Source organism: Oncorhynchus mykiss, chromosome 1 (genome assembly GCF_013265735.2).
Source record: "Oncorhynchus mykiss isolate Arlee chromosome 1, USDA_OmykA_1.1, whole genome shotgun sequence".
NCBI lineage: Eukaryota > Metazoa > Chordata > Actinopteri > Salmoniformes > Salmonidae > Oncorhynchus > Oncorhynchus mykiss.
This window is the reverse complement of record NC_048565.1, coordinates 51,801,245-51,817,998: the sequence shown is the minus strand read 5'-3', so window position 1 is coordinate 51,817,998 and position 16,754 is coordinate 51,801,245. Positions and strand designations below refer to the sequence as shown.

The 16,754-nt window shown below is 42.3% G+C and overlaps 1 protein-coding gene across 2 annotated transcripts in view; it reads right to left on the bottom strand.

Annotated features, from left to right (window-relative positions):
- The window catches only part of LOC110524604 (prickle-like protein 1), a 49,779-nt gene extending 33,777 nt beyond the window's left edge, over window positions 1-16,002 (bottom strand). The window contains exon 1 of one of the 2 annotated variants that reach the window (XM_021604437.2): window positions 15,415-16,002. The gene's annotated coding sequence lies outside the window, so the exon portion shown is untranslated. Of the gene's footprint in view, window positions 1-2,572; window positions 2,663-15,414 lie in introns of those variants that run through there. The other variant, XM_036979638.1, reaches the window with a different exon arrangement.
- Window positions 16,003-16,754: the final 752 nt, after the last annotated feature.

Below are 16,754 nucleotides of genomic sequence, written 5' to 3'. Positions count from 1 at the left end.
GGTGGTGCATTATACCAATCAGAAATACTATCAGATCCACAAATGGGCACATTTGTGTCTGTATTTGCACGCTGGCCAGGTAGCCTATACGTTCTCAGGTGTGAGTCCTTACTCAACATTGCAAATAATGTATCCACTCTGACAATAAGAAAGGTAAGACTGGAATAAATAATATATTGAATGCATTAACAGAAATTACCATAACCAAACAAACATTGTAGATTAGAAATTACAGGGATTAACGGTAAATGTACTACTGGCGATGTATTTAATAGGGAAGTGATATTGACCAGTCGACTAATTGGGGTCAGTCCTAAGAAGCAGCTTTTTATGAAGCTATAGTTCTATTAGCTATGTTGACTATGACGTTAATATGGTGAAAACTATGTAGGCTGTGTTTAACAGTTAGCGTCATGGTATGAAAGTTTGGCTTCGTAAGGTTTTTTCGCCTGGTCACATACAGCTGTTGTATTGTTCACGGAAGTCCACAAGTGAAGGGAAAAGGTGAGAGGAGGAGAGAGCGTAGATGCGAGAAGGAATTATATATACAACGAGCAAAGTTATCATGCGGTTTATATGTGGCGGCTAGTTCTGTGTTTGCTTGCGATCAGGGGTCTAATCATTCTGACGATTCTGTTGAGAAACATTTCTTAAACGGAATTAAATGGGCCGAAACGGGGAAAACATACCTGGCTTTATCCAATATAAACTCTTGTTTGCAACTGTTGTACTAATGATTAAAACCTAGATCAGCAGCTAGATGTCACTGCCTATCACCTTGATTACTCTTATTTATCTTGACCTGTGCACCTGCGTTGTAAACTTTCATTCGTTGGCTAGGCTGTATCAACCTCATGGTGGGTTATAGGGAACATTTTAGTATCATGTAGTAGCCTAAACCTGTCAATGTTACATTGAGCTAGGTGAATGGAATATGCTGTAATAGAAATAAGGCCATGCTCATAAAAATGTATTTGTCCTCCCTCATCTTAAATGGGACCGGCTGCCAGTGATATCCACGGATGAGTCAGTAACATTTCATATGCATTGTAGGCTATGGGTTGGTAGCTAGCACAGACGCAATGCACACAACACTAGATACTTCCTCCAAGGTAGCTAATCACTGTAGCTAGTATTGACATTATAATGAAATGACAATGGATTATCTAGTTTCCATGAAACAGTTGTCTGTGTTAGCTTCTGAGTTAGTGCAGTCCTTAGCTAGCTAGCTAGCGATGTTGTGCTGGCTAGCAAATATGCTAATGTTAGCTAGTTAAACATTTGGCTATGGGATTATGGAGAGTGAATTAAATTGTTTCCTCATCATCTTGCTAGGTAGTTATATAGCTGTGGCCATCTGGCTAGTATCAACACAGGCTTTCTACAAAATAGCAACATTTGCGTAGATACACTACATGACCAAAAGTATGTGGACACCTGCTTGTCGAAAAAAATCTAATTTCAAAATCATGGGCATTGGTCCATCCTTTGCTGCCATAACAGCCTCCACTCTTCTGGAAAGGCTTTCCACTAGATGTTGGAACATTGCTGTGGGGATTTGCTACCATTCAACCACAAGAGCATTAGTGAGGTCGGGGATTGATGTTGGGCGATTAGGCCTGGCTCGCAGTCGGCGTTCCAATTCATCCCAAAGCTGTTCGATGGGGTTGAGGTCAGGGACCTGTGCAGGCAAGTCAAATTATTCCACACCGATCTCGACAAACAATTTCTGTATGGACCTCGCTTTGTGCACAGTGGCATTGCCATGCTGGAACAGGAAAGGGCCTTCCCCAAACTATTGCCATGAAGTTGGAAGCACAGAATCATCTAGAATGTCATTGTATGTTGTAGCATTAAGATTTCCCTTCACTGGAACTAAGGGGCCTAGCCTGAACCATGGCAAACAGCCCCAGACCATTATTCCTTATCCACCAAACTTTACAGTTGGCACTACGCATTCGGGCAGGTAGCATTCGCCTGGCATCCACCAAACCCAGATTACTCTGTCAGACTGCCAGGTGGTGAAGCGTGACTCGTCACTCCAGAGAATGCGTTTCCACTGCTCCAGAGTCCAATGGCGGCAACCTTTACACCACTCCAGCTGACGCTTGGCATTGTGAGTGGTGATCTTAGGCTTGTGTGCGGCTGCTCGGCCATGTAAACCCATTTCTTGAAGCTCTCGACTAACAGTTATTGTGCTGACGTTGCTTCTAGAGGGAGTTTGGAAATTGGTAGTGAGTGTTGCAACCAAGTACAGACGATACGCGCTGCGCGCTTCAGCACTCGGCGGTCCAGTTCTGTGAGCTTCTGTGGCCTACCACTTTGCGGCTGAGCCATTGTTGCTCCTAGACGGTTCCATTTCACAATAACAACACTTACAGTTGACCAGGGCAGCTCTAGCAGGGCAGTAATTTGATGAACTGACTTATTGGAAAGTTCACTGAGCTCTTCAGTAAGACCATTGTACTGCCAATGTTTGTCTATGGAGCTTGCATGGTTGTGTGCTTGACCTGTCAGCAACGGGTGTGACTGAAATAGCCAAATCCATTAATTTGAAGGGCTGTCCACATACCTTTGTACGGTCGGCAGGCAAACGTTGGACAATCCTACCGGTGTGTCTGAGCTTTAAGAGCGATCCATTCAGAGAGCCATTCTGAAGTCTGCTGAAAGACCACAGAACCCTGAGTCAAAAGAACATTACGGACTGTTAAAATAAATATTATGCTGACTCAAAGTGTGTAGCTAGCTAGTTAGTGCACACAAGATTTAGATTCTGGGAGATTACAGAGGAACAGACATAGCCGACGGAGGCCAAGCTATAACCATTATAGTGCCCTGGGCCCAGGAGGTTAAACTGAACGCACAGCTTTAACAGTGTGCAGGCTAGGCTATGTGAGGAATGGAAAACAGGACACCAGCCCCTGTCTTATCACCTCACAGATTGCACATGTCATTCCCATGGCACGGGGCTTCTTATTCTTAGAACCCAGGCCACTATGACTGCATCCCAAATGGCACCTTATTCCCCTTTAGAGTGAACTACGTAGGGAATAGGGTGCCATTTGGGACACCGGCTATGTATGTTTTCTTCTGTCAGCGTCTCTGTGTTATTGTTGGAACTGTTACCTTCTAAGGTCACTAATGACATCTAAACGTTTCAATCAACTTTAAGGAATGACATGGTCTACCATGTGGGAATGTGCTTTGTGGACACATGCTGAAGGATTTCGCAACATTTTAATGGCAATTCGATAAAAAATAAACTGTTATTCATTTGCCTTCAAGAAATGTTATTATGTTGTTTGCTTTGTTGAGTCATCTTCTGATCTGACTGTACTGTGGTTGTGCTCGTGTGGTTGTGCAAATGCACGCGTGCGCATACACACAACCACACATACATACACACACACACCCCGCACATTACATCTACATCTGGAGCTAGTGCCACTGCCACCACCCTAACAGTCAGAACAGGAAGACAGTGTGAGCACACCAAACAAAGCCTCAGCTCTTTGAACTCCTCTCTCTCTCTCTCTCTCTCTTCTACACTCTAGGAGCTGCCATGGAGGTCGTAGCAGGGCAAACAAACCTCTCTTTGTCATCTGGCTGGGGCTATTGTGGCCCTGGGGTTTACTCTGCTAGGTATGTCATCCTCGGTTAGTCTCGCGTCAATATTGACCCACCTCTAGGTTAGCCTCCAGCCCACCTTCAACTGTGGCTTATAGTCACTTCCACCAGATGACAAAAGATAAGTCTACTCACAACATGGGGGTAAACACTAGTTAGCACACAAAGGAAAATACACATGGAGGATGAAGCCGACTGCAATGAGATGATTCATGTCCTGCAAAAATGATCAACTGGAAGGCAAGATGTTAGCTCCACAACAAGTGTTAGGGAGCCCTGAATGGGCTGCTATTGATAATTCACACAGAGAGGGGGAGAGAGCGCGAGATCTTACACAGGCCTTCCCTTGTTCCATCTCACTGTCCATCAACTACTTTGAAGGGGAAGGCAGGGAGGGGATGGACTATACCGTCGCTCTCGCCCTGGATCAGCTGACACCCTCAATGGTGTCATGCTCTTTGATTCGGGAGGAAATGACCCGTAACAGAAAGAAAGTGAGAGAGCAAGCTACTTAATCGATGTGCAGTGAGAGATAGAGAACTCACTTATGTCAGGAGGAGGATATGGGACCATGCAAGGCATTTAGGAAGGAAGTAAGGGACAGTTTTCTGTCTTTGTATCATTCATCTTCTCCTCCCGTGCAGGGCCTGTGAGAACCTCTCCTCAGTCACTACTGTTCTATGTTTGTTTATCCATGCAACACGCATCAGTGAACCACACCTCTGGACTGTAATCTAATTCAGAGGTTCACATGGAGAATGGTGAATGAGGTCAAGTGGCTATATAAGCATGCTATGGCCTTCTGGCGCTGGAGGCTAGACACACACACACACACACACACACTTGAGGCTATCAGCAGGCGTGTGCTTGAAGATCACACTAGAGAATTATCTCTGGACCAGGAGATAGAGATGATCTCACATGAGTAGCAGTATTAGACCTTGTAGGAATGCATGAAAAGTGGCCGCTTTAAATCTTGAAGAAGGAGAATTTATCTGAGTCTGCTCATTTTAGGGCTTTAATCTAATGATTGTTTCTCAGAACCATTTAGAATTACTGAATATCATTCCATTCTATGCCTTACCATTTTTGGCATTTGTGGTTATGCGTTTTAGCTAAATAATGAGAATGTGACCAGACCACTATGTATGTTACCAGCCACTGAAGACACCTCATCAACACTTACTTTAGGCCTATAGGCAAAATGAATGTCTCACATAAGTTCTAATAACACCCAAATTCTAGATAAAAGTATTGTATTGTCTACTAGAGCTCGCAACCTAGTAAATCCCAGAAAATACATTCACTGCAGCATGTATAAACCCCCACACCCAATAGAATCCATTAAATACCTGACCTTTTCCATATCATCAATTCTCCCTGGCATGACCTCTCCTGACAATGACAACAGACTGGGGGCTGGACTACAGGCCGGCGGGTCTGGAATGAGAAACACAGGAAGGACCAGGGGAGGGGAAGAGTGTTTTGCATACTTCCAGCCAGGGGTCCGGCAGGGACAGAAGGCTCTAGATTACTTTCCTGTTGGGGTCCAGGTAAACAAGCTGTGTTCTTTAATGACTATGTCTCAGGGTGATGTTTTCTTTTCTCCTCTCCTATCCTTGTGATGCTACTGTGATTACTAGTAGGAAACCCATAACCTCTTAAGCCCAGGCTTCTCACATACCAAGACAAGATTTGGAAGGATGGCCACGTAAGACTCGGAACCCCATAGATGAGGAGAAGGGAAAAACAGGCCCTCCTATGGGGCTAGTACACTCTTAGAAAAAAGGGTTCCAAAAAGGTTCTTCGGCTGTCCCCATAAGAGAACCCTTTTGGGTTCCATGTAGAACCCTGTGTAGACAAATCTCTACATTGAACCAAAAAAGGGTTCTACCTAGAACCAAAAGGGTTCTTCTACCTGCAACCAAAAAGTGTTCTTCGTAGGGTTCCCCTATGGGGACAGCCAAATGACCATTTAATGTTCTAGATAGCACCGTTTTGTCTAAGTGTGTAGTCTGTGTCTGGATCAGGTTGGACAGGACCAATTTTCCATCTAAGTTTATGTGCAAATGCTCCATTGCAATCAACACATGATTTATGCTATCATCAACTTAAGTGTGCGCATATCAGGTTAACATTTTCACATGTGAGTTCCAAATCTCTCATACCATTGCCCCAACGTGAGTTTTTTCATGTGCGTGATGGCAGAATGCGCTCACTGTTCCAAAATGTGATTGTTATGCAACAGGACAGTTACCAGCCCTGCCCCTAACCTCTCTTGGGTAGAGGGCAGTATTTTCACATCCGGATGAAAAGCGTACCCAAAGTAAACTGCCTGTTACTCAGGCCCAGAAGCAAGGATATGCATATAATTGGTTCATTTGTACAGAAAACATTCTAAAGTTTCTAAAACTGTTAAAATGATGTATAGAACAGAACTGATATGGCAGGAGAAACCCTGAGGACAAACCAACCCTCCCAAAAAATGTTTTAGCCTTCCACTGTTTTCAATGGCTGACACTTTTATTATAAGGCGAAATCCTCCCAGATTGCAGTTCTTAGGGCTTCCACTAAATGTCAAACGTCTTTAGAAAGAGTTTCAGGCTGGTTTTTGGAAAACATGTAACGTTTTTCTAGGTGGCTCCCATTTTGGCTGTAGTGTTTCCAAGCGCGTGGAAGAGAGCGCGGTCTTTGGTATTTTTCTCCGGTAAAGACAATAACGATTCTCCGTCTTAAATTGTATTGTTTATTTACGTATTAGTGTACCTAAGGTTTGATTATAAACGCTGTTTGAAAAAATGTATTAGTAACGTTTGGGATTAATTTTTTATGCATTTTGGTGGATTATGGTGGATTATTGACTGAAGCGCGCCAGCTAAACTGAGTTTTTATAGATATAAAGGAGGACATTATCGAACAAGAGGACCATTTATGATGTATCTGGGACCTTTTGGAGTGCCAACAGAAGATCATCAAAGGTAAGGCATTTATTATATCGCTAATTCTGACTTTGGTGGCGCACCTGCCTGGTTGAAATATGTTTTTCATGCTTTTGTATGCGGGGCGCTGTCCTCAGATAATCGCATGGTGTGCTTTCGCCATAAAGCCTTTTTGAAATCTGACACAGTGGCTAGATTAACAAGAAGTTAAGCTTTATTTTGATGTATTACACTTGTGATTTTATGAAAGTTAAATATTTATAATTCTGTAGTTTGTATTTTGCACTCTGCAATTTCACCGGATGTTGGCCAGGTGGGACGCTACCGTCCATAAGAAGTTAAAGCAAGGCAAGCTGCCTGCTGATTATCTATAGGCTATGTTTTAACTTGTCAATTTGAAATGATTTTCGAACAAGTTTTATTTTCTAACAACAGTTTGAATTGAGGTGTGTTCCGCCTCCTCAATAATTCACATAAGAAGTAGCCCATTTCACTGTTGCGTACAATTTATGTTTGAGGCTTTACTGAGACGGACAAACTTCTCTCTTCAATGAGAGTCCAAACACTTCCCTAGTGTTTCCCCAGATCAAGTATGAAGACATTGCGCATCTCTAGTCAGAACAGAACAACGTTTTGCCCCAGCACATTTTCTGGCTGGCTCCCGCATTGCCTTCCTGGTTGTTTTCCCTACAAATTGTGTGTATTCCTATCAGAGTTTGTGCCTTATTTTCTGTGTATCGTGTTGTCGTTTCTGCTGTAGTACACCATATGTATGTATGGATCATAATGCATTTACTGTTTTATTCACATGTTTTCAAGTACTGGTGACAAATCATGCATTCCGATTATTGAATAGATTTTAATGGACACATATTTGATGTGTGTAAAATGCTTTTTTGATGGGCCTCCAGACTAGCGCAGCGGTCTAAGGCACTGCATCACAGTGACTCCCCACTTAACCTCTAGTGACTCCCCATCCCGCATGAGGGAGCGTAATCATCGACTGACACTAATTAGCATAACGCAACGGACCTAAATATTCCTAGAAAATATTCATATTCATGAAAATCACAAGTGAAATATATTGAGACACAGTTTAGCCTTTTGTTAATCACCCGATCATCTCAGATTTACAAAATATGCTTTACAGCCAAAGCTAGACAAGCATTTGTGTAAGTTTATCGATAGCCTAGCATAGCATTTTGTCCAGCTAGCAGCAGGTAACTTGGTCACGGAAATCAGAAAAGTAATCAAATTCAATCGTTACCTTGGATGAGCTTCGGATGTTTTCACTCACGAGACTCCCAGTTAGATAGCCAGTGTTCCTTTTTTCCAAAAATATTATTTTTGTAGACGAAATAGCTCCGTTTGTTCTTCACATTTGGCTGAGAAATCGCCTGGAAATTGCCGTCACGAAAATGCCAAAAAATATTCCAAATGAACTTCATAATATCGACAGAAACATGGCAAACGTTGTTTATAATCAATCCTCAAGGTGTTTTTCAAATATATATTCGATAATATATCCACCGGGACAATTGGTTTTTCAGTAGGACCGATTGGAATAATGGCTACATCTATTTTACGCGAGAATCACTCTGAGAGCATCAGGTGACCACTTGCGCAATGTAGCCGCTTACGGGTATTCTTCAACATAAGTGCGTAAAACTACGTCACAATGTTGTAGACACCTTGGGGAATACGGAGAAAAAGTAATCTGGTTGATAGCCCATTCACTGCTCAATAGGGACGCATTGGAACGCAGCTCTTTCAAAACAAGAGGCACTTCCGGTATGGATTTTTCTCAGGCTTTCGCCTGCAATATCAATTCTGTTATACTCACAGACAATAGTTTTACAGTTTTGGAAACTTTAGAGTGTTTTCTATCCTAAGCTGTCAATTATATGCATATTCTAGCATCTTTTCCTGACAAAATATCCCGTTTACTACGGGAACGTTATTTTTCCAAAAATAAAAATACTGCCCCTTAGTCACAAAAGCGTCTGTCAGACCAAAGATGTTATAACAAGGGATAGTTCACTCTAATGACTTATGGTGCTTTCAAGACAACTGTGAACTCTGAAAGAAACTTGGTAAAATCATGACGTCAATGATCTTCAGGTCGGAAAGTCAGAGCTCTAGAAAGAGGCCAGAGTTCCCGAGTTGGAATCCGAGTTGGATGACCGTTTCTTCCAGTTGCCAGTTGTCTTGAACGCACTGAAGTCGGAGATTTCCCAGTTCCCAGTTGTTTTGAAAGCGGCATCAGATTGTAACTTTGGTACCTCAGGGTTGCCAGCTCAGACCCCCCTTTCCAGGGGTTGTATTTTTATTTAGCATATAAACTTCTCTTGTGTTTGCCCTCCATTATTGATAAATCCCCCATCATAGTAATATTTCCTGCATCATATCCCTCTCCGATAACTTCCCCCATTTCTACCCCCTATGGACTTGAAAACCCCCACAACTGAAAACCCCCACAAACCCCCCTAAAATGTTTTCATCCCTACGGTTAGGCTAGGCAGTAGGCTTGTATTTGGTGTGATGATCTGCGAGGTGAAAAAATGTATTTGCTTTGTGATTTGTCAAAAACAGTAAACGACTTGTCAAGTCATGTGCTCCGGTTCTTGTATACAATGTAGCAAGTACATTGACGCTTTGTAATATGCTAAAAAGTGTCAAAACTAAGTTAATATTTTCAGGCAATGAGCACAGCCATCTTTGACTTTGTTTATTTGCATTTTATAGTGAATCCCATTCTGGGACTAGGGAGTTTTTGCCAAGTCAAACATAAACAAACATGGCTGTCATCATGAAGAATTTAGCTGCTGTTAGCTTAGCTGACACGCATTTATTTTCTAAACAACATTACATTAGTCTCTTGTGCTCACCTGAGATGTGGTACATTGTAAACTAGTCTCGCTGTTAGGTCGCTAACTTATGTTTTGTTATTTAGATTGGATTATGGAATGAGTTTGGCTGTGGATGTGTTCCGTGTGATGCTTGGATGATGAAGTTCGCTTTTATCTTTTACAATAAAAGGTCAAATTGAGGAATAAAGTTAAGACCTTTATTTTCCATCGGGACAAAAATATATAAAAATGCTGTTCAGACAACAATGGTGTTTTAGATGTGTTTGCTGCGTCATACGTTCCATTGCTACTGCTCCAATCACATATTTGAGATCGTACGCTGCAGGGACCACTCAACAATGATCACAAATACATGATTGTACACGTCAAAGGGTTAAGATTCCACCCTCAGAGCTGGGCATCTTGAGTATGGATAGGGAAATAATGAAATATGTGTGTGTGGGCTGGAGTATGACTTTCATCATCGTGGTGGTCTGATGTTTATACCCACAATTACGCTGGGTGTGTGGTTCTAGCAGCAACAGATGATCTGGTAGGGCATTAAACTTTGTGTGTGTGTGTGTGTGTGGTTAGAGCACCACAGATCTGGTAGGGCATAAAACTCCAATGTGTGTGCCAGGTCTCTTTTTTTTCCCCCACATCATCCTGCAACTCCTAATAAACAGAGTTGTGTCTGGAAGTGCTAAATCACTAACTACCTTTAATCACTTTACAAAAATGCTAAGCATGTCAATTCAATGTGGGGCACAGCTTAGGCAGGCAGATCTCACATGGCCTTAGCTTTAGCAGGTTGGGAGATGAAAGTTTGAGAAAGAAACGCAAAGAAAACATAAATTTATGATAAAACTCCTATAGAGGACCTTGTGCTAGTTAGTGTAACTGTTTGAGTTCAAAGTTTAAAGTAGAACATCTTCAACACAAACAAAACATGAGGCAAACCTGTGATTAAACTACTACAGAAGATCGGTGATAATAGTGTATCTTAATCGCCTCTCTTCGAACGAGCACACTCTGGCTGCACTGCCCTAAAAATGATAACTCAAGCAGTTTACATGGAGTGAGTTTGTGAGTGACCGTGTGTGTAGGGACCACCAGCGTTTAAACAAGTCACAATTCATTCAGCTCCCCGCCATCCTACCACAAACTGTTTATGGCCGAGGCCACCGATGGGCTCTGCAGTCACTCTGCAGTATTGACTGCCATGGTTTGACTTCCACCTCTCCCTAGTCTGGCCATGAAATACTGGGTAATTCCCGACAGCTCACAGCCTATCGCTCTCTCTCTCTCAGGGCCGTAGCTACATATGAGGACACCGGGGTCCGGACATCTGCATTTCTTTCACATTTGACAAGGTTTTGCACCATTTTTTTAAATTAACAATGTTGTTAAGACTAAAGTAAAAACATTGTGAGTCAACATCTAAATATTGCTGCTCTATCTAGTACCTCCTTTCTCTTTCCTGTTGATGGTCCCTCTTTCCAAAATAAGCGATTACATGAACTGGAGAGAGAGAGAGAGAGAGAGAGAGAGAGAGAGAGAGAGAGAGAGAGAGAAGGGACAGGGAGAGAGAGAGAGGGAGGGGTTGTCCAGACTGTTTTCACACTCTTGCTTTGACCACCATGCAACAGAAAGAGAAAGAAAACCGTTATGATTTGGCTACAGAATGATGCATTTTTAATCATTTAATAAATCCTAAACCAAATTGTTATCAGTAAAAACACTATAACTAATTGGTAGGTCTCCCTTTACTTGTTACTTCGGTGAACTTGCGTTATCCTTTCTCTTCACGAGGGAGAGACATTTGGAATATATCTTAAACATATGTGGGGTTTTGGTAACAGAATGACAAGACACTAGGCAATATTTGTTAAACTTAAAGACGGCAAATCATTTCTCCCAAGCTAAATGTAAATGTTGATATTAGCTGGCAAGAGTCTTTACTTCAACATTATTGTGTTTTATGTGTTTCTACCTTTTAAGACGTTTTCTGCTAGATGTTTATTGAAGACCAATTTGCCATATGTTTTACCAGAAATCAAAGCCATTGCGTATTACACATTTTTTGGATGGAAAATGGTTGAACAACTTATATATATGGCTCACTATCTCAAAAATATTGACTCTCAGCTTTCATTTGACACCAAATGTGATGAACCTATGAACTTCACATGTTAGTGCTCATGGGGATTTTTACATGGAAATACCCTACTGCTTTTAGGCCATTCAACAGGCATGCAGAGAGCTGGCCGAGCCCACACACACAGACACACACAGACACACACACTCTGTCTGGGGATAAAAGCCTGCCAGCCCAGTGCCAGAGTGTTTGGCTTGAGAGCGATTTACACGGACGTGAGGGTGATTCATTCAGTCCTGCACAAACACAGCTCTGTGTACATTTCACTGCTAGGGGTATTAAATCAACAGAGGAAACGTATACACATACAGGCACCGGGGCTTTACATTTCTGCTCTTTCGCACTCGGCTAGACGGCTGCCGCACACACACACACACACACAAACGTGAGCAGCACACTCGCACCCACACACACACTGTGGGTCTGTCACACACACACACACACACATGTGCACACACACGCCGACGTGTCTGACTTTATGTCTAAGATTGGATTCATGTCTGTGATCTGTCCTCAGTTCTCCACACCTCTAGCTGATGACACACTAATGCACTGGCACACCACAGCACTAATGTTATGGAACCAGTCACTTTCACAGGATGAAAGGTCTACTTGAGTTGAGTAGCCTGGTCCCAGATCTGTTTGTGCTGTATAGCCAACTCCTACTGGCATTGACAACGACTTTAAGAATTGGTTATACTGCGCCAACAGATATGGGACCAGGCGATTAATAAAGATCATAGGAGTTGGCTATATAGGCCAATAATGTACAAACAGATCTGGGACCAGCCTAATATACTGTAATTTGGGGTATTCGTATGAGAATAAGCAGGCAGGGTTATAAACTACACAATCCTGATCCTGTGAGGACTGAACTGCTGCATATAAAAATCTAATGAAGAACCATCTATTCTACAAACTTAAGATTTATTGAGCTGGCACTCAGTTGGCCATGGTGCATCTACAATGTTTCCAAGGCCATGTCCATGAGAATTTATAACAAACCCAAACTTTTATTTTCCTTCTTGGATTATATTCTGATTCATATTAGATGGAAAAATGAAAAAATAAATACATTCATGGTATTCAGCTAAATCTTCCAAAATGAGACATCCAAACATTACTAGACGTTTGGGGCTGGTCCAGAAACCCTTTCCTGGGCCTTTTCTTAGTTAATCTTTTCTCCATAAATAACGACATATTCATGAGAGGATTTGCACCCTCTGCAAACCATTGTAAGCAAGCCTGGTTTCTACAGATTTCATTTCTCCTCCTAGATGATCTAAACCGCTAAATGAACACTGCTGTTCAGTCTAGGCCTAAATAGATGTGCTTGTGAGGAAATGTATAGAATACTTCATATATAAGCAACTTTGAATATTATCACAGGAAATCACAACAACATTCGTTGGTGTATGGTGTTACAGTTGAAGTCGGAGGTTTACATACACTTAGGTTGGAGTCATTAAAACTTGTTTTTCAACCACTCCACAGATGTCTTGTTAATAACAAACTATAGTTTTGGCAAGTCGGTTAGGACATATACTTTGTGCATGACACAAGTAATTTTTCCAACAATTGTTTACAGACAGATTATTTCACTTATAATTCACTGTATCACAATTCCAGTGGGTCAGAAGTTTACACACTGTGCCTTTTAAACAACTTGGAAAATTCCATAATGCCCATCGTTATGTTTGGAGGAAAAAGGGGGAGGCTTGCAAGCCGAAGAACACCATCCCAACCATGAAGCATCGGGGTGGCAGCATCATGTTGTGGGGGTGCTTTGCTGCAGGAGGGACTGGTGCACTTCACAAAATAGATGGCATCATGAGGCGGGAAAATGATGTGGATATATTGCAGCAACATCTCAAGACATCTCAAGACATCATTATTCTGACATTTCACATTCTTAAAATAAATTGGTGATCCTAACTGACCTAAGACATATTTTTGTTCAGTGTAGTTATGTCATAGTTAAATGCCATTGATGAGCTGACCCAAAAAGCTGCCAACCAAAGCAGTGAGTGGCTCTTCTGGCCACTAGGTGACACCCCTACCTTGATTTCTGCTCTGAGCCCTCCCTGCCCTATTTTACCCAAGAAACACATACACGCACGCACACACACACACACACACACACACACACAGCATGCCATAGTGTTTCAAACACACATGTTTCTGCTCTCAGATTCACTAATAACTTTCACATGGACAGAGATTACACTAACTCAACCCCAAATGGATTGTACCCCATCACTGACTGACCAAGTGTCCAATAAGACCTTTAGTTAAAACTGCTCATGCATAACACTGTGAGACACCAATCTGAAGTGTGAGAACTGGTCCGTCTTTTCTCACCTCTCCGAGCTGACAGGGTTTAAACAGGGCGGTGTAGGGGATCAGCAGATGGATCGAGACTGTACATAGCCATAATATGACATTTGAAATGTCTCTCTTATTTTGAAACGTATGTGAATGTTTATGTAATGTGAATGTTTATGTATGTAATGTTTAATGTTAATTTCTGATGGTTCATTTGACTTTTGTTTTTATCTATTTCACTTCTTTTTTTTGGCAATGTAAACACGTTTCCCATGCCAATAAAGCTATCTGTGTTTTTCTTTCCCCCATGCAGCCTACCAGCTGTGGTCACAGTGACAGATTTCAAGCCAGTCTGCCTGGGTCCGTTCATGTCAGTGTGCTTGCCCACACGTGCGTGCGTGCGTGTGTCGTCCTGCTCTCCCTCTGGCAGAAACCGAACCCAGGGATTGCCACAGAGCCACACTAGGCTCCATACACTACAAGCCTCCAGAGAGAGCATACATACAGGGCTTAGTGGCTTATGTTGATGTTGACTGTCTCCCGTTGGGAGCAAATATTATTTAAGGAAAGCTTTTGTCAATTAAATACAACATACACGTCCATGTGTTGGTGCCTTTGGCTACCATAACATATTGTGATGAGTGTGTGCGTGTGTCAACATTCCCTCATTGAGAGAGTCTAGTTTAACAGTATATCCATCCACCAAGAATGTCAAACACACGAAACCACAGAAAAGGACTGAAAAGTGACACTGTGAACAGAGAGCGAACACAATCTCCCTTCACTAGTTGAGCAGAGCGCACGGCGGCTCGCTTCGAGTCGGGGATGGAATTGCGCAAGGAGAGACGGACAGACAGCGCAGCAGCGGCCACAGTCACAGTGCCTGGCCGAGCAGTTGTCACGAAAGTGACAGGCAACAGCTGAGTCCATACATCTGGAACCCAGGGGGCCTCCACACCTCGAAGCTCGACACATACACACACTATATTTTAGACCGCATAGCCACAAGTACATACAGAAAGGGTTTGTTCCTAAGACCACCGCTGAGAAGGAAAGTATTTGTGATCTTATTCAACGGTTAGGCTAGGCTATTTCCATTATGGAAAGCATTCATAATGATTAACAGACCATGGGGATTCTGAAAACATTATGAATGACATATCTGATATGTAAAATAGGATATAGAAAGCCCTCGCTCAGACCCTTGCTAAAAAAAAAATGCCCGGCAAGCGTTCATAGCCAACAGCGGTGCATTTAAATATGATAGAGCATCTGATCGAAAATTCACTTCTCTAGAGGAAAAATTGCCCAATGGTTCTTGTGAATAGTAGCCTAATAAAGGGATGCTACTCGTGAAAAATAATTACATAAACACATTTCACCGGGGAGCTCAATTCAGGCTCTTAAAAGTTCAACGAAATTGCTATATAAAAACAGTTGCCATTATGCCATCTATTGGCGATCATTTGATACTTGAAACACTGATACAAGGACGCAATATAAATGGTACCCTTACCCCCAAAGAGTTCAGAACCAATATTCCTTGAGTTGTAGAAACGATTCACGTTACGTCGCATTGGCATAGGATGAAATGTCCAGAAAGCGCACCGCTGTCCGGTAGACTTGTCCGGAACTGAGCGGTTAGATTCGTCCAAATGTTGGCGACTGCATGTTGTTGGCAAAACGAGTGAAGGGTCTACTCTGTAAAGTTCACCTACGAATGTCACCGTATCTCCGGTTCGTAATGATCTCAGCTCACGACCAACACCGATATGACATTAGCGTTGCTCTCTGCCAATTGGCTTAAACAAGCAACCCCCACCAATTCTAGAGAGAGAGAGAGAGAAACGGATGGAATTCTTGGTAGTCTGGAAAACGTTGAAGGTTTAACCGCGAGTTTACCCGTTTCCATTTACTGGGACTCTTCCAGAGTGTTTGTTATTGCATATCATAAACGGGTAGTCATTCGAAATGTAGGCTGTTTATTTGATTAAATCGTTAAATCTATGAATTGGCCTGCAATTAAGTTAAAAAATAATCTTCCTCTCTCTCTCTCTCCCTGGCTCTCTTATGAAACCCGCAGGACAGTTCTTTCTTGGTAAGTGAACTCACTCCCACTACTGCCCATCCTTTTCCAGCATTCTCCACCCCGTTGACTAGCATCTGCAAAAGCACTGCATAAGTGCAATATGTTATAAATGATTGTTATCACTTAGCATACACCAAAATGACTGGAGCTAGGCTGACTCTAAAATAATGCCCAAAAGGTCAAACGTTAGGTCAGCATTAAGGTCTTTGTGACCACATCACTTTTCCAAAATGGGACATCAAAGCTAAAAGTTAGATGTGTATTATACATGTGACAAATTGATGATTCTGATTGGAGGACCTTTGACCCTAACATTGGAATAAGGAGCTCCGTCATTGTTTGACCCAGGTCATGACCCACTGACTGTCACGTCTCTGCCCGTGTGAAAGCATCATAAGTGAGACCAGGTTCTGCAAGCCGAAACCTGTCAATCAATCTCAACCAGTGTGCACACACAGTTTGCAGAGTTCAATGGCGGGAGTGCATCGCTCTGACAGATTTCATCTGGACCAGATGGATGTGTAGCCTATTTCTCCATGGCGTTGCACTTCAATGAAATATATTTTCTCTGTGTGTTTCTTTTCCCCATTTCTCTTCCTCTGAAAAACAACAGTGAGACATACTAAAGAGCTCCACCCAACCATGTTCAAAGTATTTTAGTGTGGACTGGGAGGTAAATGAACAAACAGTGGAACAAGTTCCACATAACTATTATTTCTACAGTATCTTGAAGTTAAGAAACTGTTGAGTTCGACCAGTGAAGGTTG